Here is a 22,936-nt window from a genome sequence, read left to right on the forward strand (position 1 = left end):
TGATACTTAATGTGAATTTCATGTAGTTGGCACACTTGGATCTTGTGGGTTTGTTTCTGACAGTTTGACAAGAGTTGATATGGTTAAAAATTACTGTTAACTAAATTTTTAATTGTACACTTTGTTTAGTAATTTTTAATGTCCTTTGTTGTTCCTTTTCCATGGCTCTAGAGTTTTCTCATTAGTTAGTCTTTAAACTTTTATTTATTTTTTACCTTGTTCACTTAGGTAATGTGTGTTTGTGTGTGCATTGTGTGTTCTACATAGGGCCAAATAGAGACAGGGAGTATCCTCTCCTTTATGTCACCCTCTTGTTCCCTTGAAGCAGGGTCTCTCTCTGAACCTGCTAGCATCCAGTGAGCCCTAGTTATCCTCTTGCCTCTGCACCCACAGTGCTGTGTCACTATTTTCTATTCTTTAAGATTATTTCAGCTGGTTTCATGGACAGGCACTAACTCTGTTCTCACCCCAACACACTCCCCCAATATCCTCACCATTACTTTACAAACCACATGCATTCTTATTGGAACCCAGAGACTTACACGATGCAAGACTAACAGAATCATTGAAAATGTTCGCTTTCTGCTTCATACTTAATGTTAGACTAGATTGCCTAGCAACCTCTGATGTCATCACCTGCCTCTACCAGGTGCAAGCCAGGCCTGCTCCAGATATAAAGGACCCGCCCATCACTGCTCTCTCTCTCTCTGACTTTCTTTTTTTATTTATATTTTTATAAATTACAGTTCATTCACTTTGAATCCCTGCTGTAGCCCCTTGACTCTTCCTCTCCCAATTCTTTCCTACCTCCCTCGTCTCCTCCCATGCCCCTTCCCAAGTCCACTGACTTTCTTGCGTTTTCTCCCTCCCTCTGTTTCTTTCTGGGGCACCCCTCATCCCTTCTTTCTTAACCCTCCCCCTTCCACGACCAACTTCCTTACTTATACCAAACATGCTGGGGAGGATGTGTTATTATAACATTGGTGCTGTGAAACTCGGTGGGCTCTTCGGGTAGTGTCTGGGCACACGGGAACGCCTCCCACCTGCTGCGCCACCCACAACAGATTTGTGCTCCAGATATAAAGGACTAGGAAGCGCCAGCGGGTCTTGAACTAGACACTCACTCGTTCCGTTTTAAGTGGCTGGTGTGGGTTGACACAACCGTCTCTTTGCCAAGGAAACCTCAGAGCTAAAGCCAGTCCTCACACCTGGTCCTGATCTTCATGTTTTTTTAAAAAGCAAATACAAATCCTTATCTCATGGAACTATTTTATGACTTTTACCTTCTCTGCATAGTTGCGTATTTCTTCAAAACCTGAAGTCCTCTGCAGAAGTGATTCCAGCCCCTGAGAGCCACCATGCACTTCTGGAATCCAGGGTAATGAGCCCCGCCCCTTCTCTGACTCAGCAACACATGATCTTGGGATTGAGCCGCAATTGTCAATTGTAAATGTATCATAATTAGATAGAGTCCACGAGAATATAAGAAGCACTATCAAGTGCCACGTTAGACAGGAACTTCACAGTGAACGAAGGAGACACAATATCAAGCTTCATGAAATGTACAGTCAGCCCTTCTCCTATAAGAAGTCTATTGATGAAATTTCAGACTTATTCCTGGTAAACATCCAGACTAAGCAGACCCGGTCTCCAGCCCACTGAAGATAGTAGGCTTGACTTGTTACTTCTGAGATGTGCAAGGCAAGTTACATTTCATTTCATTGGAGTTTTGTTTGGGACAGAGTCTCACTGTGTAGTTTAGGCTGACTTTGAACTTGCCGTGTTCAAATCCCAGACTGGCTGGGAATTTATGATCCTCCTGCTTCAGTTTTCCAAACGCAGAGATTACAAGTCTGTGTTTTGTGATTTGATGTGTGTTCTTTACTGCAGTTGAGCAGATAAAAACAAAGCTCCTCTGCATGCTAGCAAGGAATCTATGACCCGGGTACATCCCTGGCTAGAAGGCAAAAGGCCAGTAAAATCATGAAGTCAGATGACAGTCTGTTTCTCTGAGATACAATCTAACTATCAGTTCACTTGTGACACAAGCAACCTAGACTGTCATTTTGTTGCAATGGTAAGTATGCCGGTTCACACCCCACAGAAGAAAGAACAAAGCTGGGTGCGGTGGCTCACACCTGGAAAAGAGCACTCTGGAAGCTGAGGCAGGAGAATTGTCAGGAGTTCAACATTAGCCTGGACAATAGTATAAGACACCGCCTCAAAATCAAAAACAAGACCAAACAAAAAACACCAACAAAACAATGGAGAATGTTAGGGTTCAGGAGTAGCCCACACTGACCAGACTCAGATGAAAGAAGCATATTGAATGCCAAACAAAAACTGACCAGCCAGGGCCACCTCTGGTCTCAGGAGCCAGGCAGTGATGCTGAGCCATTTTCAAAGTGAGTGTTCAAAGGAAAAAACCACAACCAAGAAGGAAAAATCATTTTTTTCAGGTACAGTATGTTGATTCAACTGAGAAGAATTAATTTTTGTTTCATGTTCATTGTATCTAGGTAGTTAGAAAAAGTACTTTAAGCTGATTGTCTGGAATTTAGGGTAGGGGAGTTCTTGCGGGCTTTCCAGCTTTCTGGGAGTAAGGAACATAGGATGTTTCGATCTTACTTCTAACAGAACTTACATTTATCTTTAACTCAAGCAGAACATGCATTTATCATCTATTATTTTATTCTAAACACCAATTATTGAACTATTGGAGTGGACCCTGGTCTCAGGCACTTAGGCCTGAGAACTTGAACTCAATTTTACCTTATGATCAAAATGGATACTTGGAAGTAAAATGGCTTCTCATATGCTAAAGGAGACAGCAGTTGTTAACAGAAGAGCTAAAGTTATGCTAAGAACTACAGTAGGTCTCAACGGAGGAGCTATAGTTATGTAAAAAGTTTAAGCTGATTACAATAGAGAAAAATAAAGGAAAACAAAACAGCAGAGCAATTTTGGGTTCCCTTGATAAATCTCTTGTATTTGGAATTTTTATTTAAAATAATTAATTAGATCCTGACTGCAGTTTTTCATTCCTCTTCTTCTCCCAGCCCTTCCCCCACACCCCTATCCACTCCTCTTCTTTTCTTCTTCAGAAAATGGGAGGCTTCCTGTGGATATCAACCGCCTTGGCATATCAAGTTATAGTAGGCACATTTTTTTTCTGTTGAGGCTAGACAAGGCAGCCCAAATAGGGGAACGGAGTCCATTCCAAAGGCAGGCAACATAGTCAGAGACATCCCTTACTCCTGCTGTTAGGAATCCTACATGAAGACTAGCTACACAACTGTTACATACATGTAGTGGACCTAGATCAGTCCCATGCATGCTGCCTGGTTGGCGGTTCAGTCTCTGTGAGCCCCCATGGGACTAGTTTAGTTGATTCTATAGGTTTCCTTGTGGTGTCTTTGACCCCTCTGGTTCCTACAATCCTTCCTCCCCTTCTTCTGCTGTGTTCCCCAGGTTTCACCCAGTGTTTGACTGTGGGTCTTGCATCTGTTTCCATCAGTTGCTAGGTGAAGCCTCTTTGATGACAGTTATACTAGGCTCCTGTCCGCAAGTATAACAGAATATTATTAATCATGACAGTGGTAGGCTCCCTCTCATGGAATGGGTCTTAAGCTGGATCAGTCATTGTTGGGTACTCCCTCAATTTCTACTCCATCTTTACCCCTTGTAAGTCGGACAAATTGTAGGTCGAAGATTTTGTGGCTGGGTTGATGTCCCAATCTCTCCATTGGATGTCTTGCCTGGTTACAGGAGATGGCTGCTTCAGGATCCATGTTCCCCATTGCTAGGAGTCTTAGCTACGGTCACCCTCAGAGATTCTTGGGAGGTTCTATTGCCTTAGGTTTCTAGCTTGTCCCAGAGAGACCCCCTATTGCAGTTGACTCTCCCAGTACTCTCTCCATCCTCCCCACACCTGATCCCTCCTGTCCCCATCCCTACCTCTGCCCTGACCCAGTCTCCTCCTACCATCCACCCACAGTGCCTATTCTATTTCTCCTTCTCCATGAGAGTCACACAACCCCACTTGAGCCCTCCTTGTTAATTAGTTTCTTTGGGTCTGTGGATTGTATCATAGTTATCCTTTACATCACAGCTAATATCCATTTATAAGTGAGAACATACCATGTTTATCATTCTGAGTTATCTTACCAGGATGGTATTTTCTAGTTCCGTCCATTTGCCTGCAAATGTCATTCTGTCATTGTTTTTAATAATACTCCATCATGCAAATATCCCACATTTTCTTTAGCCATTCTTCCATTAAAGGGCGTCTAGGTTGTTTCCAGTTGGCAATTATGAATAAAGAAGCAATGAACATGCTTGAGAAATTGTCCTTGTGGTAGGATGAAGCATCCTTTAGGTATATGTCCAGGTGTGGTATAGCTGAGTCTTGAGGTAGATCTATTCCCAGTTTTCTGAGAAACTGCTAAATTGATTTTCAAAGTGACTGTATAAGTTTGCATTCCCACCAGCAGTGGAGAAATGTTTCCCTTGTTCCACATCCTCACCAGCATGAGCTGTGGCTTGAGTTTTTGATCTTAGACATTCTCAAGGGTGTAAGATGAAATCTCAGAGTTGTTCTCTTTTATATTTCCCTGATGGCTAAGGATGTTGAACTTTAAGTGCTTCCCAGACATTAGAGATTCCTCTGTCAAGATTTCTCCATTTAGATCCATACTCCAAATTTTAATTGTGTTATTTGGTTCGTTGATGTTTAGTTTCTTGACTTCTTTATAAATTTTGGATATCAGCCCTTTGTCAGATGTGGGGCTGGCATTGCAAGTGCAGAGGATGTAACTCAGATATCATATGGTTCCCTAATAGACACAAAAAGGTCTTTAGCTCTGAATAAAATGAGGTATAGTAAGATGTTTGGAGTTCAAGAAAAGGAAAAAAAAATGGTATCAAAGCCAAGGGTGTGTGTAGGCTCATGCCTATAATACCAGCAGTTGGGAAATGGAGAAAGGCAGACAAATACTTCAACATTACCCTTGGCTACATAGGGAATTCCAGACACTACCTGACACTGTCTCAAATAAAAAAAAAAAAGTGTGTGTTTAATAATCTGTCTGCATCCATCCCTGTGTATGGTATTAAACATGTAGTTAGTAATGACTAAGCAAGGAGGAATGCTGGATGAACTTTGCAGTACTCTTCTTGTCCTAGATATTACAGTTCTGATAACTCACAAAGTCCTCACCCATACAGAAGATGTGTGTAAAATGCATGTACCATCTAGGAACATGACTACTGCACACATGTGAAATTTATTCTTTCATACCTGGACTATGCCTTCCTTTTATCGGAATTGAGTAGGCTGGGTTTAGAAGATGTTTAGAAGATCCTCAGTAATAATACAATGCCCACTCTTAAATCAAGACCCAGTTATGATTTAATAAAAGGATTTCTGTTTCAAAGGAAATCACAAGTGAAAGCAATCACGAGGACCCAGTTCATCCCACCGAGGCCGGTAAGAGCTTGAAAGCACATGGGATTCTGTGTATTTGCACATTGGACAGGAAAGCATATTTCTAATTGTCTGAGGAGCTCCTAGAGGAGAGCACTCCCGTGGCATCTTGAGAGTAAATGCAGGACTACAGACAGCAGTCCTCATGCCAGATCCAAAGCAGCCAGTGTTAAGGCATCATGCAGCAGGCTGGTCTCCTGAGATCCTAAAGGGAAATTAGGGGGCCAGGATATCCAAGAACCTGTCAAATGAGAGGCCTTAGAAATAGTACCCAACATTCTGATGCTATGGAAAGATGAAAGAACCTTAGGGTATGGAGGGGGGTCATGGGAAGGAGAGGAGAGTCCTAATCCACTCTTAGCAGACAAACAAAGCAATCAAAGAGATGTGAAGATACAACTTCCTCTGCCTCTCTTCTCTCCACAGGCTTGGCTCTGAGGGAAGCCCAGTGGTTTCAAGAGGCAAAGAGTCTGAGTGAGCAGCTACGAGGCGCCTATACCAAAGCCACTTTCTGCCACATGAATTTGCCAGAGGTGTGCTCCAGCCAAAGCACTGACCACTTGCTTGGCTGTGATGTGTCCATCGTTTCAAAGCACATCAGCAGGCCAATGCAAGGGGCCCTGACGATCCCCGAGGTCTTCACCAATCACAGCTCCGTCATGTGTGTGGAGGGGGAAGCTGGCAGTGGGAAGACAACCTTCCTGAAGAAAATAGCTTTTCTCTGGGCATCAGGGTGCTGTCCCCTGTTGAACAGGTTCCAGCTGGTCTTCCATCTCTCTGTTAGTTCCACCAGACCAGATCAGGGTCTGGCCAGCATCATCTGTGCCCAACTCCTAGAGGCAGGAGGCTGTATTAGTGAAGCATGCCTGAGCATCATCATCCACCAGTTAAAACACCAGGTGCTGTTCCTGTTGGATGATGGGGTGGACTCGCTCCCCCAAGCCCTAGAGACACTGATTACAAAAAACTACTTGTCACGAACCTGCTTATTGATCGCTGTCCATACAAACAGGGCCAGGTCCATCCGTCCATATCTGGATACAATTCTAGAGATCAAAGAGTTTCCTTTCTATAATACTGTCTCTGTATTATGGAAGTTCTTTTCACATAATATAATCCGTGTACAAAGGTTTTTCAATTACTTTGGAAAGAATGAACATCTGAGAGGAATTCACAAAACTCCTCTCTTCATGGCAGCCGTCTGTACTGACTGGTTTCAAAATCCATCTGACCAGCCCTTTCATGATGTGGCCATTTTCAAGTCCTATATGAAGTACCTGTCCTTAAAGCTGCAGCTGAGGCCCTCAAGGCCACTGTGTCCTCATGTGGGCAGCTGGCCTTGAGAGAGTGTTTTTCTTCATGCTTTGAGTTCAACAATGATGACCTCACAGAGGCTGGAGTGGATGAAGATGAAGACCTGACCACCTGCTTGATGAGCAAATTCACCGCCCAGAGGCTGAGACCAGTCTACCGGTTTTTAAGTCCTCTCTTCCAAGAATTTCTTGGTGCCGTGAGGCTGACTGAACTCCTGGGTTCAGACAGGCAGGAAGACCAAGATCTGGGAATTCATTATTTGAGACAAATTAACTCGCCCTTGAAGGCTCTGACCACCTACAACAACTTTTTGAAGTATGTCTCCAGCCACCCTTCATCAAGGGCAGGGCCAGAGGTTGTGTCTCATTTGCTTCAGTTGGTGGATGAGAAAGAGTCGCTGGAGAACATTTCTGACGATGAGGACTACATGAAGCTCCACCCAGAAGCTTCACTGTGGATGGACTCCATTAGAGGATTGTGGCAGTTATCTCCTAAACTTTTCTCTTCATTAATTTCAGAGTATTTAGTGAGCATTGCTTTAAACTTTGCTTATGAAAGCAACACAGTTTCTGCATGTTCTCCATTGATTTTGCGATTTCTTCTGGGAAGAACACTGACTTTAAAAGTATTGAATTTACAGTACTTTTGGGAGCACCCAGAAAGCCTGTTATTATTGAAGAGTATTGAGGTCTCAATAAATGGAAATAAGCGGGTACAGCAAATATATTTGTCATTAATAGAAAAAAGTTTGGAAACATTACAGACACCAACTGTAGATCAGGACTATGCATCAGCCTTTCAACCCGTGAATGAATGCAAGAAAGATTTGGCTGAAAAAGAAGAGATCGTGAGGAACTATGAGGATATCCGACACCAGGCCCCACCGAATATCAGTACTGGCTATTGGACACTGTCACCCAAGCCACACAAGATCCCTAGGTTGGAAGTTGCAGTGACCGACATGGGCCCAGCAGACCAAGCACTGCTCCAGGTCCTAATGGAAGTCTTCTCAGCTTCACAGAATATTGAGCTCTGCTTGTCCAACAGCAGTAGCTTTCTTGAAAGCATCCACCCGGTTCTAGAGCTGAATAAGATCTCTGTCACCAAGTGCTCCGTGTGCAGGCTGAAGCTCAGCACAGCAGAACAGGAGCTGCTTCTCACCCTGCCTGCCCTGCAGTCTCTTGAGGTCTCAGGGATGAACCAGTTACCAGGTATCCCTGAGTCTGCTTTCACAAGCAGTCTGGCTGACTCTGTTTTCTTGTAGGCATAAGGTTATTGTGTAATTCAAATTCTGATTTCTGTACTCCCCACATCTGGTTGCAGTCTTTGTTCTGAGAATCTCCGGCCTCAGTATTGTGTAAACACTGCTCCCCAGTTGTTGCCTGATAGGCCAATAAAGCAGCTTACAGTACAGTACTGAGAAGTTACTCTACTGTTAATCCTCTAGGCTAATCTGGCTTCCTCCCCATGTAAATCCCCAAGATACTTGCACTTATGGCATTCTCTGCTCCAGCTGCTCTCTCCTCATGTCTCATGATGAAGAATTCAGATGGAAATCTATAAAGGCTCAAGATTTTAAAAGGCTTAAGGGGAAAAACAAGTTGTGGCTTACACTCACCATGCGTTGAACAAATACTTAATAACTGGGCCACATGGAATTACATAACTCCAAAAGACTGGAGAGATTTGATGACAGCCATTCTAGAGCCTAGCTCTTAATTGCAATGGCTGGCATGGTGGAAAGATGAGGCTTCACTTATGCATTAATGAAATAGGACTAGAGGAATTGATATTGTCAAAGATGGTAAGGAATGGTTATATGGCTCCTTAATGCAAGTTATCCAAGGCAATTCCTTAATTTCAGAAAACTGACTAAGGGACTTCACTCAAGGTCTGACAGAAAAAAAAACATGAACCATTAGTTTCCTGCCCACCAAAAGAGGATTATTCTAAAAAAAAAAAAAAATAGAAAATTCAAGGCCTGATAGGACAAACAGGGCTATTAAAAACTTAGATAAACCATTTAAAGGAGATAAAGATGCTCCTAGGGGATAAAACAAGAGGCACTAAAGATGGAAATACAGATATTTTGGCAAACGCTATAAATGATAAAAGGCCAAAATTAGAATTACAGTTAGATATCATTGAGGTGGAAGGATTAGTGTCTCCTGGAGCATATGTAACAATAATTTTCCAAGACTCCTGGTATCCAATTTGGTCACTTAAAAATGTATCTACACAGCTCCTGGGAATTGTGTCACTGTCGCAGGTAAAACAAAGCCTAAAATGTCTTAAATGTGTAGGGCCAGAAATCCCAACAGGAAAATTAAGGCCATATATGATAGATGCAGCCATGAATTTACAGGGGAGGGATCTGTTTCAACAGTAAGAAGCATGGATTGCCATTCCTCCAACTGCAGAGACAAGCCAAAAAATCAGGGATGTTCCTGACAAAGGTAGTAAAACTGTCCAAGTTGTCCATAAACAGAACACAGCACGAGCTGATTCTCCAAGGTCATAAGGAGGAGACCCTGCTGACACAACACCAATGGCCTTCCTGCTAAGGCTGACTAATCAACCTATTCGAATAGAACAATGGCCTATGAGAAAAGAGAAATTACAAGCAGCTTACAGCCAAGAGCTGAGTGGAGGAGAGAATAGGGCTGGACTTCTTGCTCTCCAGGAGGGGAAGAGTTAGAGGAGGAAGTAGGGAATTTCCAGCCATGGGCAGAGGTCCAAGAGACATGAAGAGAGAGCAGCTGGAGCAGAGAATACCATAAAGTGCAAGTATGTCAAGGATTTATGCGGGGAAGAAGCCAAACTAGCCTAGAGGGTTTAAGAATAGAGTAATGACTGCTCAGTATTGTGTAATTTGCGTTATTGACATACTAGGGGACAACTGGGGAGCAGTGTTTACACAACATGGAAACAGGAGATTCTCAGAACAAGGGTTGCAACCAGATATGGGGGGGGGGTGTACAGAAATCATCATTTAAATTACACAATAACTTTATGCCTCCATTTTCTCATCCTTAGTTTTAGATGAATGAAACTTCAGTTTCATCTCTTCATAAGTGTTCCTTTATAGGAGAAGTTTAAATGCTTTCACTGTTGGGGCAGTGAATAGATCATTGGAAGGTCCTGAATTATAGAATGGGTTTCACATAATTCAAGAATAGCTTTCGTGTTTCATTGCTTGAGAGGTTTTAAGGGTACTTGAACTGCTTGTTATTAGTCAATGTTGGACTGTGTGTGCAATGTTGCTGAAGAGATATCTGCATTCTGGGTTCGAGAAGGAGGAGGGGGTTAGCTTCTCCAGAAAAGGAATTAAAAAGTAGGAACAATACAGTATTACTTCTGTTTCTGTTGCTGTAACAAAAGATTCTGACCAGAAGCAACTTGGGGGAAGAAAGGGTTTATCACATCTTACACCTCCCGGCTAGCACAGTTCACCCCTGAAGGATGTCACAGAGGGAATGCAAGCAGGAACCTGGAGGCAGGAACAGGAGAGACCAGGGAGGACTCTGGCTTCCTTTCCATGGCTGCTTACATATCTGCCTTCTTCTTCAACTCCTGACCACCTGCCCAAAGCAGCACAACCATCCCCACTGAGTTGGCCCCTTGCTCATCAATCATTAATTTAGGGGATTTTTTCCAAATTTAGGATCCTCTTCCCTAATAACTCTAGCCTGTTTCAAGTTGACAGAAACCAACTAGGAAAAATATCTCCTATTAGTTGTGTTTAACATTAGGTAATATTTGGTTATTTTCAGTACAGGCTTCATCTGACTTTCATTAAATTTGTTTATCGTTACTTAGAAGTTTCGACAGTCCTGTAAATGTTCGGTTTTTTTAAAAATTTCATAATCATAACTAGTCTAGTTCTTGTCTTTAGCTGTGTGTTAAATGCTTAGGAATGCTTTTCTTGTCTATATCTGAATGTTTTTTTTTTGTTTTTTACTGTGTGTGTGTGTGTGTGTGTGTGTGTATTTGCAGATGTGTGCATGGGCACGGAACCATGTCAGAGCATGCGTATAGGGGGGCAGGGACAACCTCAGGAATGCCATTTTTCCCTTCCATCCACCGTGTGGCGCTTAGGGATCAAAATGAGGTTGGCAGGCTTGGTACAAGTCCTTTTTCTCACTGAGCCGTATCCCTGTGCCATACACCCCTCTTGTTTAGGAATTTCCTGCTCATATGGCATTTGAGACCGAGGCTCAGTGTTCTGAGACAGATCCCTTCTATAGGCTAAGCTTCCCTGGGACTTACCATACAACACAGGCTAGCCCTGAGCTATGGTAACCCCTTTTTTTTTCAGTCTCCCAGCCACTGAGGTCACATCTGTGAGCCACCACACCTTCTTCCTGTTTAACCTGCTGAGGAAATTCCCCGCTGTGTTTCATGGTAGCTTCTTCATTATACTTCCCCACCTACAAGGTGCAAATCTCATTTAGTCTTATTTTTCCCTTTCATCTGCTTCATCGTAAATATATTCTAGTAAGTCAGTAAGTCATATTTAAGGATTCATGGTGAAGCCCAAGGTTGTGAAAATTGCTTGTTTTCTTCTAAGAGTTCTAATGTTAGTTGTTATAGTTGTCATTAGTTCACTTTGAGTTAGCTTTCATGAATTGGAAGTGAGAGTCCAACTGCACCCTTTTCGCATGTTCAAAGTCAGACGTTCCCATGCTGTTAGTTGGAGAGAAGCTTTATTTATTTTGTAATTTTAGTGACCAGTACGGGGCTTTCCCTGTAGTTTATGATCAGCAGATACTGTAGCTGACAATATCTTCCTGGATGTGCTTCCTAGACTGGTGTTAGGAAGTCTGAGAAACTTCATCTTGAAAGCATGAAAATGGCTGAAGATCACAGCACACTTGAGAACTTCCACTGGGGACCTTGAGTGATGAGAACTATGTGCTGGTTTCCAGATCAACTCTTTGCTAACTTGAACAAGTTCCTGGGCCTGAAAGAACTGTCAGTGAGACTACATGGCAAAGCAGATGTGCTTTCAATCCTTCCTGGAGAGTTCCCAAACCTCCACCACATGAATAAGTTATCCATCCAAACTTCTACAGAGTCTGACCTCTCCAGACTAGGTAAGGATGGTGCTTGGATCTCCAGCTCATGTCTCAGCTGGAAAAGCTAGTTGGCTAGTAATTGTTAGAACTATTAACTAATCATTAGTTAAACCTTCTCTGGGCTTCACAGCGTGAACTGTGTCCATGGGAAGGTGTGGGAACATTGCTCTTCCTCCTTAAGAGGGCAGAGATTTATTTGTTACCCGACTCTTTAATGTGTGGGGAACTGTTCTCAGCCCTTCACAACCGCTGACTCAGTCTTCACAGCCCCTGTGTGAGAGAAGGTATGAAGATTATTGCTGATTGTCAGCTGGGGAAATGAGGTCAGGGATGACTCAGGGCTAAGGAAATGTGTCTCCAAACAGAAGGTTTGACTGCACAGCCTGAGCTTTACACTCCTAACACTTCCTCTCCTGTTGGTAGGACCCTGCTGTTTGAGGTTGCAGTCTTCCCAGTCCAGATAGCCATTCTGAGTTTGGCACTAGATGAAGGACTTCCTCTTCCCAGCAGGGCCTCCTACTCTCTGTCTGACCTCATCTGGAAAGTATCTTTAGGCATAGATTCCTCTAACCATATCTGATATATGGCTGTTGGCACAGTTGCCTGCTAGCTCTCCCTTTCCTATGCCCATATGATAATTAGGTACTGTGTTCCCATTCTTTTGGTAGGAGCATCCTGTTTAGTGTAAATCAAGAATCCTTGAAGTGCCAATTATGTACATGTATCCTGAGAGCCCTCACCCACTCCCCAATGAGTATAAAATTGTTCTCTTGAATTAAAATTGAACTGTCTCCCTGAAGTGGTTCCCAGAGGGCATTTTCCATCATGCTAGCAGCCTTCAAAGGCCTGCATCTCAACTTTTGCTCCTCCTGCTTTTATTGGCTTATGGCCAGCAGTTCCCCAGGGAGGAGAACCACTGCTGGCACCCAACATGGGGCATACCCCCAACAATAGAGTTCATAAATGTCACTGGTAAACTTTCATTCAGTTCCTTATAGAAAGCTATTCTTTCATATGACTGTGTCAATTAGACACAACATGAGCCCAACAAACGTAGTCTGAGCTCTAGATACTTGCCACTGAGTCACTATATTATGAATGTTGTGTCACTGCCTGTTTAATCACTGGGGCTAGAACTGATAGATTGAGGGTCCAATTCTGATAGAAACATTCAGCCTCTAATTTCTGAAAATCTTTCATCTTTTACAGTTAAATTGATTCAGAACTCTCTAAATCTTCATGTCTTCCATCTGAAATGTGATTTCCTTTTGAATTGTGAGTCTCTCATGGCTGCACTTGCTTCCTGCAATAAACTCAGAGAGATTGAGTTTTCTGGCCAATGCTTTGAAACCACACCATTTGGTAAGGACTGTACAACTTTGACTTCAGATGCTCCTGTGTACAGTTATTCAATACTCTAGAATTAAAATGCAAAGGTGTCGTGGGAACTGTAACCACGCCGGATCATCAGTGAGGCTTTCACAACAGTGAAGTGCATCTGTTTACAATTTAAACCTTTCATTTTCAGAGCAGAGTCTTCTACTTAGTCATAGTAATTCTGAATATTATATCACCTTTCATCACTTTTTAAATACTCCTTATCTCAACAGTACTGCTCTGAGTCATAGGTAACATGTTTGACCCAACTAAATTTTATTTTTCCTTTCACAGTCAACATATTGCCACATTTTGTTTCTCTGAAGACACGAGATCTTAATTGCCAAAAATTTCCAGATAAGAAAACATCAGAAAAGTTTGGTAAGTTTATAGAAGCATTTCTTAATTTATTATTTTCCTCCCCCTCTTCCTCCTCCTCCTCCTCCTCTTCCCCCTCCTGCAGTGAACTCACAACAAATCAAGGTGTGTACAGTTTTCCTTTACTTCCATGACAGTCCATTCCAGGAGCTGCTGCTGCTGTAAACACTAGAACATCCTCTACTCTATGATACAAAATGGTGCAGTGTTTTCCCGTGACCCCACACATGCTCATATATTTTAAATAACCTCTCCATTGCTTACAATGCCTAATGCCATGTAAAAAAAAATGTTACATTGTGTTGTTCTTTTTTTAATTTTTATTTTATTTTTAATTACACTTTATTTACTTTGTATCCCCCCTCTAGTTCCCTCCTTCCTCCCCTCCCAATTCCTCTCTTCCTCCCCCTTCTCCAAGCATGCCCCTCCCCAAGTTCACTGGTAGGGTAGGGTTTCTTTTTCGTCCTTCTGATCCTAGTCTGTTAGGTCTCATGAGGAGTGGCTGCATTGTCTTCTTCTGTGGCCTGGTAAGGCTGCTTCCCACTCAGGGGGAGGTGATCAAAGAGCAGGCCAATCAGTTCATGTCAGAAGCAGTCCCTGTTCCCATTACTATGGAACCCACTTGGACACTGAACTGCCATGGGCTACATCTCTGCAGGGGTTCTAGGTTATCTCCATGCATGGTACTTGAAAAATCTGTGTTCAAATTTTCTGGTTCTGTTGCTCTCCTTGTGGAGTTTCTGTCCTCTCCAGATTTTACTCTTTCCCACTTCTTTCATAAGATTCCATGCATTCTGCCCAAAGTTTGGCCATAAGTCTCAGCGTCTGCTTTGATAGTCTGCAGGGTAGAGCCTTTCAGAGTGTGTTGTTCTTAAAGTAAGGAAGAGGGGGAAAGGTCTGGATATGTTTAGCACAGAAACTTTAAAAATAAATTGAACCTATGGTTTGTGGAATGTGCTGATACAGAGGTCATGCACCAGCCATGCTTGTCCTTTGAAGGACACCATGGTGATACTCAGTCTCACCGCCAGATACTATTACTCTCATGCATCCTCATGCTTAAACTCATTAAATGCAATACTCTCAGACTCACTGATACCTTAGGATAGAAGTTGGTCATGGTGGCACTGTGTACCTCTATTGTTGGACACCCATTCTAGATGTGCTCTACCTGTTCTGTTTCAAAGGTTTCAGAATCTACACAAAAACTTCTATTTATGTTAAGAAAACTAATCTGTGATAAACCATATTGAACACAATGACAAGTATAGAGAGTTTATATACTTTTTTTTTTTTTTAGTTAAAAAAAAGTTAGAAGGCCAGGTGGTGGTGATACATCCCTTTAATTCCACCTCTTGGGAGGCAGAGGCACATGGATTTCTGAGTTAGAGGTCAACTATTCTACAGAGTGAGTTCCAGGACAGCCAGGGCTACATAGGGAAACCCTGTCTTGAAAAACAAACAAACAAAAGAAAGTTTAGAAAAATAATATGGTTTCATGGGAAACACTAATGGGGAAAATGGAGACAATGTCGATACGGGGTGCAGACCTCTGTCTTCACAGTGCTTCCCAGACTTTTGTAGGAGAGGTGACCCCCCCTTCCTCTTCCCTTCTGTGCAGGCAGCTGCTGCGTGTGTTTGCTTTGGCCTTGGAGGTGCTGTAAAGCGGCAGGGACAACATCAGGCACTCTGAAGTCTACTGTCTCAGGTTGACTGTGTAAAACTCACACTGCGAGCATCAAGTTTCCCCACTGCTGGAAAAGAAAATTACAAGTATTAAAGCAGAATGCCGGTCAGTCTAAGGAAGCAACACTTTGAATTCCTGTGCCCAGCTTATTAATGAAGCCTTAATGGAGTGGATTATATTTCCTTTTTTAAAGATGAGTGCACACACATACACACAAACAGTCACAAAGTGAATTCCAGGATTTCCCTCACAGAGGTCAGCCAAAATTATAGCTTTTTCAGGAAAAAGGCCGGAGATGGCTCAGCAAGTAAAAGGCCTGGCACCAAGGCTGATGACCTGAGTTGGATCTCTGGGGCCCAAATGATTGAAAGGAAAAGAGCCTACTTCCAAAAGCTGTCCTCTGATCTCTAAACCCCTAAACCCATACTATGCTACATGTATGCCAAAGTAAATGCACATATGCACTCTCAAGTATGTATACACACAAACACACACACACACACACACACACACACACACTAAATACACATAGGTATATGCTGGAGTGCAGTGCCAGCTGGTTCAGAACCTGAAGGAGGAAGTGTGCAGTCCGTGAATGAAGACTTGCATCAAGGGATGCAGTTCACACACTCTGACACTGAGACAGCTCAGGCCACCCTTACTTATACATCCATTTTTTAACAGCTGAAAAGGTTTTACATTCGTTTTCTTATGCACAGTCTGTTTTAAGACCTTCCTATGTGTAGCAATAACGTGCACACTGTACTTTTCCCTTCTTTCTCCTCCTCAATCTCCACAGTTTCCTGCCAACCCATGAACTGTGTCAAGAAAGAGGAAACAGCTTCAGCAAGCAGTTACTATCTAACCCAACACACTGGTACTTAACCAAGTGACCATGGTTGGCAGCAATTGTGGTTGCAGTATAAAGAGATGATAGATTACAACACAGGAAATTCTGATTTAATTGTTGGCAACTGGCATCTTCTCATACCCTAATCAGGATATTTAATTCCTTTAATGCCCAGGGCTCTCTGCAAATTAGCAATTTCAATTCCTTACCCTTGCTTGGTTTGCCTCTGAGTGTTTCTATTAAGTCTTGGAACTGGAGATCCATCAAGACCTTCCTAACTTTTTGATAATCACATAGCTATTGTTTGGAACAGGTCAGTGGGAAAATTGTTGTCAAAACCAAGTTTCTATGTAGAGAGAACATCCAGACAATAGCTGATGTACCTAGATCAGGCCCTCACATTGGCTCAACCACATCATCATTAACAAACTTCCACAATCCTCAGAGCCAAACCAGAATCAATCACAGCCTGATCTGAGCCTTGCAAATGCAAGGCAAAAGTGAACCAAGCATTCCCTTGGGAAATGCCAGGAGATTCTGCACTAATATCTCCACAGGTCCTTGTCATGTGGAGACCCAAGTCCTCAGGCCTTGTAATAAGGGGAGCCGCCAGCATCACACTCACGCACCATTCCCAGAAGAGGCTTGGCCGCTGCCAAATGTAATTTAAGTTGTTTTTCAAATGTCAAAAAGAAAGAACCACAAATTGGAAATATGTGTGCAAACTCATAGTTTGTTATTCCATAAACACACAAGGATCTATATACATATATAGACATCCAGGTTTCTACATACAGGTATCTCTTAGGACTGTCACAGCGACTGTCTTTTCCAGAAAGTACTTTTCCAGTGTTCAGCTGCTCATTTCTTTTCTTTTTCTTTTTTTAATTTCGTATTAGTTTATTTACTTTACATTCTGAGGGTCGCCCTCCCTCCCCACCTCCCAGTCCTCTCTTTCCCCTTCCCCTTTTCCTTCCCCCAAGAAAAGGGGAGCCCCCCTCCCTCCTGTATTAACCTTCCCAGCACATCAAGTCACATCAGGTCTGCTCTTATCTTCATCCCCGGAGGTGAGGCAAGGCAGCCCTCCCAGGGGGAAGTGATCCATAAGCAGGCAATAGAGTCCATATAAAAAGAGCACCCCCTCCATTCACCAGGTGACCCACGTGAAGACAAAGCCGCCCACTGGCTGCATGTGTGCAGGGCCCTAGGTCCACACCATGCATGCTCCTTAGTTGATATCTCAGTCTCTCAAAGCCCCCATGTGACTGGGTTAGTTGTCTCTGTTGGTCTTCCTATGAGGTTCCTGTTCCCTCCAGGTCCTTCCATCTTTCCCCCAATATTTCCTCAAGACCCCTAGAGTTCCGCCCATGCTTGGCTGCAAGTCCCAGCATCTGTCTTGATCTGATGTTGGCTGAATTCTTCCAGAGGATCATCAAGTTGGGCTCCTAACTGAAAGCACAGCATACTATCATTATTAGTGTCCAGGGCTAGCTTTCTACTGTGGGGTTTGCTCTTTTCTTTTCCAGTTTAAACAGTTTTGTTTTCTGGTCACATAGCTAGGATAGTTTCTTGGGTAGATCTTAAATAACCCCTTTGAGAAAGACCACTTAGAACGTGAGAGTGGTTCTGAAAAAATCAGACTAACTTTGTAACCTATGTTTCTTTTAATTGCCTTATAACTTATATTTGCAAGTTTTAGGCCCATGTTAATTAAAGCCTCTTAGTGCTTCTCCAGAGAACCGAGGAATGTAAAAGTTCCTGACATTAGCCATCCGTGAGGGCAGAGATAAGGAAGAGAACAAGCAGAGATCTCTACTAAATGGAGAAAAAAATCACCGGCTGGCGCCCGTGAGATGGGCTTTGTTTGGAAACTGGGCCAAATGGCCCCAATCCTTCTCCTGACCTTTGATCCAAAGCCTGTAACCCCCACTCCTCAGAACAGACATGGGATGAGTTAATCACCCCCCCACACACACACATTTAACTGTGGATGGCAGGAAATTCTAAACTGACTTGAAGATCAAATATTTACAACAGGGCTGACTAGACCTAAGGGTGACCAGAACTAACCAATTATTTTAAAAGTTAGACACTTCATCCAATCCTAACTTGCCAAAAAGTCAACCCCAGGAGATTCCCGCCTTGTGTCTTTTAAAAACCTAAGCTCTTTGTCTCCCGGTGCCACTCCTAGCTGACCAGCAGGGGTGAGCCCATTGTACAGTGGTTAAAAAGAGTCTCTTGCATTTTTGCATCGATGGATGATTAGTTTCCTGAGTTCTCTTCATACCTTCTTATATTTAGGCTCTTGCTGGGCCTAACATTATGGGGGCTCGTCCGGGATTTAGGGGTACTGAGGAGAACTCTGTACACTGGCTATCGGAGGACTCATCTGAGCTCAGAAGTAGGTACCGCGGTTGTCCTTGTCCTGTGTCTCTTGTCTGTTACATGTTTGTTCTGTTATACCAACAGTGGCAGTGTTGGGTTTATGGTCTGGCTTGCGAGCATCTGTAGAACTGGTTCGAGTCCCCTGAGTGGTTCGAGGCCACTCGCCTGGAATGGTCTCATTAAGGCAGACAGACGTGTCATTAATGCCGAGGCCGCGGGGCATCCTGTAGGACGCTAAACTTGCCCCTTTCTGTGAAAAGGGAGGAGATGTAGAGATTCCGCTCCTCCAAGCTGGATTAGGGGCGCTCCCCCAACAATCTGAGTCTTTGCGCCTTGGCCAAATAAGGCAAGGTGGCAGTTCCTGTGTCTCTCATGTATGTATGTGTTTTTCTGTGTTTGTTTCTTTGTAGACTTGGACTGACGAAAATTTGGACAGAGGACAGTTAAAATTAGGACTTGTTCTCGGCTAGGGAGGGCACACGGCTGCATGGCAGGTGACACCAAGCAGTGTGCTCTCCCTCCCGAGGGAGCCGAGGAGGGAGTGCTTTCAGGTGGCTGGGGAGACTTGGTGGAGCTGGCTGCCGGGGGGCTGAGCTTGGGCACTTGAGCCTCTGTGGAATAACAATGCACACCCAGCAGGGCACGGGTTTGATGTGGCCCCTTATGATGGGCAGCCAAAGAGGGAGAGGCCCGGCTGTGAAGCGGGTTCAGGACCTTTGTGGGAGGTAAGCTAAAGTGAAGCTCACAAGAGAGCCAAGGGAGCAGGCAAGGCTCGTGGGCTCCCTTGGTGGAAGTCCTTGTACGTGGCTAGGCAGGGAGCAGCACCCGACAGGAGCTGCTCAGGCCACTGAAAGTGAGGAAAAACTCCTCCCCCTTGCCTTCAAGTCAGCTCAGCAGGGAAGTGAGCAGCAGGAGCTCACCAAGGCCTCTTGCCTCTCTCTTCCCTCCTCCCACCTAGAGGGCGTGAGTCAATTGCAATTTACAGATCAAACAAAGATGTAGGAAGAAAACTGCAGTTGCTGTAATGTTTAGAGTTACAGCTGAGTCTAAATTTAAAAAAAAAAAAAAGTTTTGTCTGTCTATTTAAATATATGGCCATTTTATAATTATTTTCAACTGGTTTTAAATGGTTGGTATAATCAAAAATAATTGGGTATGTTTTAAGGTTAAAATTCAAATTCTTGTTTAAAACATGTATATGTGCCTATGTGTTTATAAGGTCTATAAATGCATATGTTTAAATAACAACAATGTAAATTGCCACATGGTGTGGCTCAGAAAAAGAACAAAGTTTGCAAAATCTCTGAGTCAAAATGATTTTATTTCCTTTTAGGATAAGAAGGAAGTCTTGTTCTGAGTTGGTATTGGTTCCAAAGATTGGGTTGTTTACACTGATAAATTTTGGTCTTAAAAATCTTGTTTTGACTTTTAAAATTATGGTTATGCTTTATAAATTTACTCCAGAAAAAGATACTTTTCTGATATTGCAAAGATGAGTTTTAAAAATGTTTAAGATGTTAAAACGTTTACAGTTTATCAGATTTTTTTTAAGCAATAACTCTTGGGCAGTCTAACAATGAACTTGGAACAGTTTCCCAACCCTTTAAAAAATTAGAAAAAAATTTTTGATGGGAGTTTTTCTGTTGTCTAAAAGAAAGAGAGAGTGAGCAAGAGACATTAAAGCAAAAAATAGCTTGTCTAAAGCAAGAGTGTCTGGTTAAGCCAGAAGAACAAAGTTATGAACCTAAAGGTATATACAATGTTATAAAAGGTCTGTGTATGTATATAAAAGCCAGGGGGCATATGAGTGATGTTTGCTTTGGTTCTTTATACCTGCCAATATTATTTGGGAAAGAAAAACTGTAAAATATCTTGTACTTCATTTAAAAGGCTGGTGATTCTTCATTGCAAAATGTTTTATTATGTTCTCTTAAAAAAAAATCTGGCTGACAGGTTTGATGTGGACAAAATAATTCATACAGTTTAAAATTGTTCTATGCTATTGTTTGTTCTGAACTGTTCTCTTAGGCAATTGGTTCTCAAACTTATTTGATCCCAGTATGTAAAGCTTTTTGCTCTTAAGTTTTAAAAAGATGGGGAGATTCATAAGATTTGCTAGCCCCTTTATAAATTGTGCCTGATTAAAGGTCTTATTTTGATTTTAGTCAGAAAGAGCAGATTTAAAGTTACACTATAGACTAAGCTTTACCCAGTCCTTTTGTTTAGGTTGTTTTTCTAAGGTTAAATTTAGGATGGGTACCTATAAAGTTTGCCTATATGAATCTACTTGAAATTTGATTCTAAAACATGCATCTAAGGAATATGCCAAATTAGAGATTATAGCATTCTGTTTTATAGGACACAATTTAGAGCAGAGGATAAAAATAGACAAAGAGTAACTTAGATATGCTGGCCCTCAAGCTTGTCAGAGATCTGATGAATATGGCATTTTAACATGTGTAAGTTCATTGTGACAGAAAGTCCCAAAATCCTGGCAGTAGCTCCCCAAGGTCTCCGAGAAGATTTGGACAACGACAGATGACCGTGACTCTGGATTGTGGTATGCTAACCACTGGGCAATACTGCCCCAACTGGCCCACTACTAGAGCCCAGCCTAACTGTGGATGCAGCTGTGGACACCTGCAGAGTCATTGTTTCACATTGTCTGAGGTGAGGTGAGGTCAATCTCTCCTGTTCCACTTCCCACAGCAGCAGTTTCTCATCCTCTATGCCTGATGACTGGATTGCCTCTGCTCAGAAAGCCAGGAGACCACAGGAGCCAGGGACACTGCCTAGGTAATGGACTAACTAGTCATCTCTGTCATTTTGATTGGTACATGGATTGGTACATTTACTTAGCTCATAATTTATCCTTCTCAGGTCTCTGATCACATTGATGGCTAGGCTGGAAGGCTAGGCTAAGTTAACTGTAGCTTGGCAGCTAAAGAGCAGACAAATAGGTCCACTATCAGCTCATTGGACAGTTCATTAGTTAGTTAGAACTACTAGGTACTATATCTTTTGTGTAAAAAGAAAAACAGGTTTGCCCTGCTCACAGGCTTTATATCAGTTGCCTGTGTCTTATGATAAGTAGTTGGATAAAAAGATATAGAGCTTATGTAGGGTCTGAGGATATAGGAGTTTAGGTTATGATGATTTAATTATTTATTGCAGAGCTGGGAATTGAACCTAGCACCTCAGACTTACTAGGCAAGTGTTCTACCACTGAGCTACATTCTCAGTGCTCAGAAGTTTAGGTTATAAAAATAAAAAATGTTGTTTGGTCTAAAAAAATGTTTCAGGGTTAATAAATGCAAAAAATTTAGAGTCTAAGTGTTTTAAAATATATAAAAATGAGTTATAATGATAAAAAATGATTTAAGACATATTAAAAAGGGGAGATATTTTAGATTTCTTCTCTTTGCTACCCTTGTGCTTATACTGGTATAAGATTTAAGAAGTTCAGAATTTTGGCATCGATCAATAGACTTCTGATAAGTTGATGGGGCACTGACTGCTTACTATTCAGTCACAAGCTTGAAATTTTAATTTTCTTTGGTTGTTTTCTGGAAATAGATTTAAAGGTACTTATCATCATGCTAGAAACATCTGTTAAATGTATATATCTGACCCAAAAGTCATAGCTTTTATTATGTTATTCTTAATGTCTGCCGTTTCTGGGGTAGACTTTGACACAGAAATATCTTAAACCTACTCCTTCTAGTTGCTTTGTTAAGAAAAATCCGAGCATCCAGGGTTTAGCAGTAAATCCATTAATGTATTCCTGTCTAAATATACAAAATGTAGCTGAGCTCCTTTGATGGCTGATTACCAACAGGGCTCACAGTTAAAATATTAGAGTTTCAGACTGTGGATAAACTTAAGTTGTTTATAAAAGGTACAAAACAAACACATGACTGGTGCCCATTCCGTTGGATATAGTTTTACCTGTTACTCTCAGAATGTTGTTGTATTAGATTTGCTGATATGTTACTTTTCTGAGTCTTTTAACATATATTTTCTTTTGTGTACCAAAGATTCATATGAGTTTATAAAAATCAAAAGGTCATGAGACCTAGATCTGGCATAGCTCAAACGGATCCCAGATGAGTTTTTCCCTGGTCTTAGGTTTCCTCATTTTTTCCATGTAATAGACAAATCTTAACTTCTGTCTCTAGTCTGAATTTGTCTCAGTAGATTTTCACCTGGTTGACTCTATTTCTGGGACCAGCTATGGACTACAAGCTGAAATCTGGACTTTTTGGAAGCTGACATGACTGCTCCCAGTCTCTTCAATTGAATCAACTAACCAGAGACTGTTAAGGACTGCCTTGCCTCATTGACCAGCCTTTGACTGCCTCCTAGTAATCTTTACTAAATTA

The 22,936-nt window shown here is 42.3% G+C and overlaps 1 pseudogene; it reads left to right on the forward strand.

Moving 5' to 3' along the window:
* LOC132654905 (baculoviral IAP repeat-containing protein 1b-like) overlaps positions 1-22,936 on the forward strand; it is a 45,545-nt pseudogene that overhangs the window by 14,293 nt on the left and 8,316 nt on the right.

This window comes from Meriones unguiculatus, chromosome 6, assembly GCF_030254825.1.
Source record: "Meriones unguiculatus strain TT.TT164.6M chromosome 6, Bangor_MerUng_6.1, whole genome shotgun sequence".
NCBI classification, from domain to species: Eukaryota; Metazoa; Chordata; class Mammalia; order Rodentia; family Muridae; genus Meriones; species Meriones unguiculatus.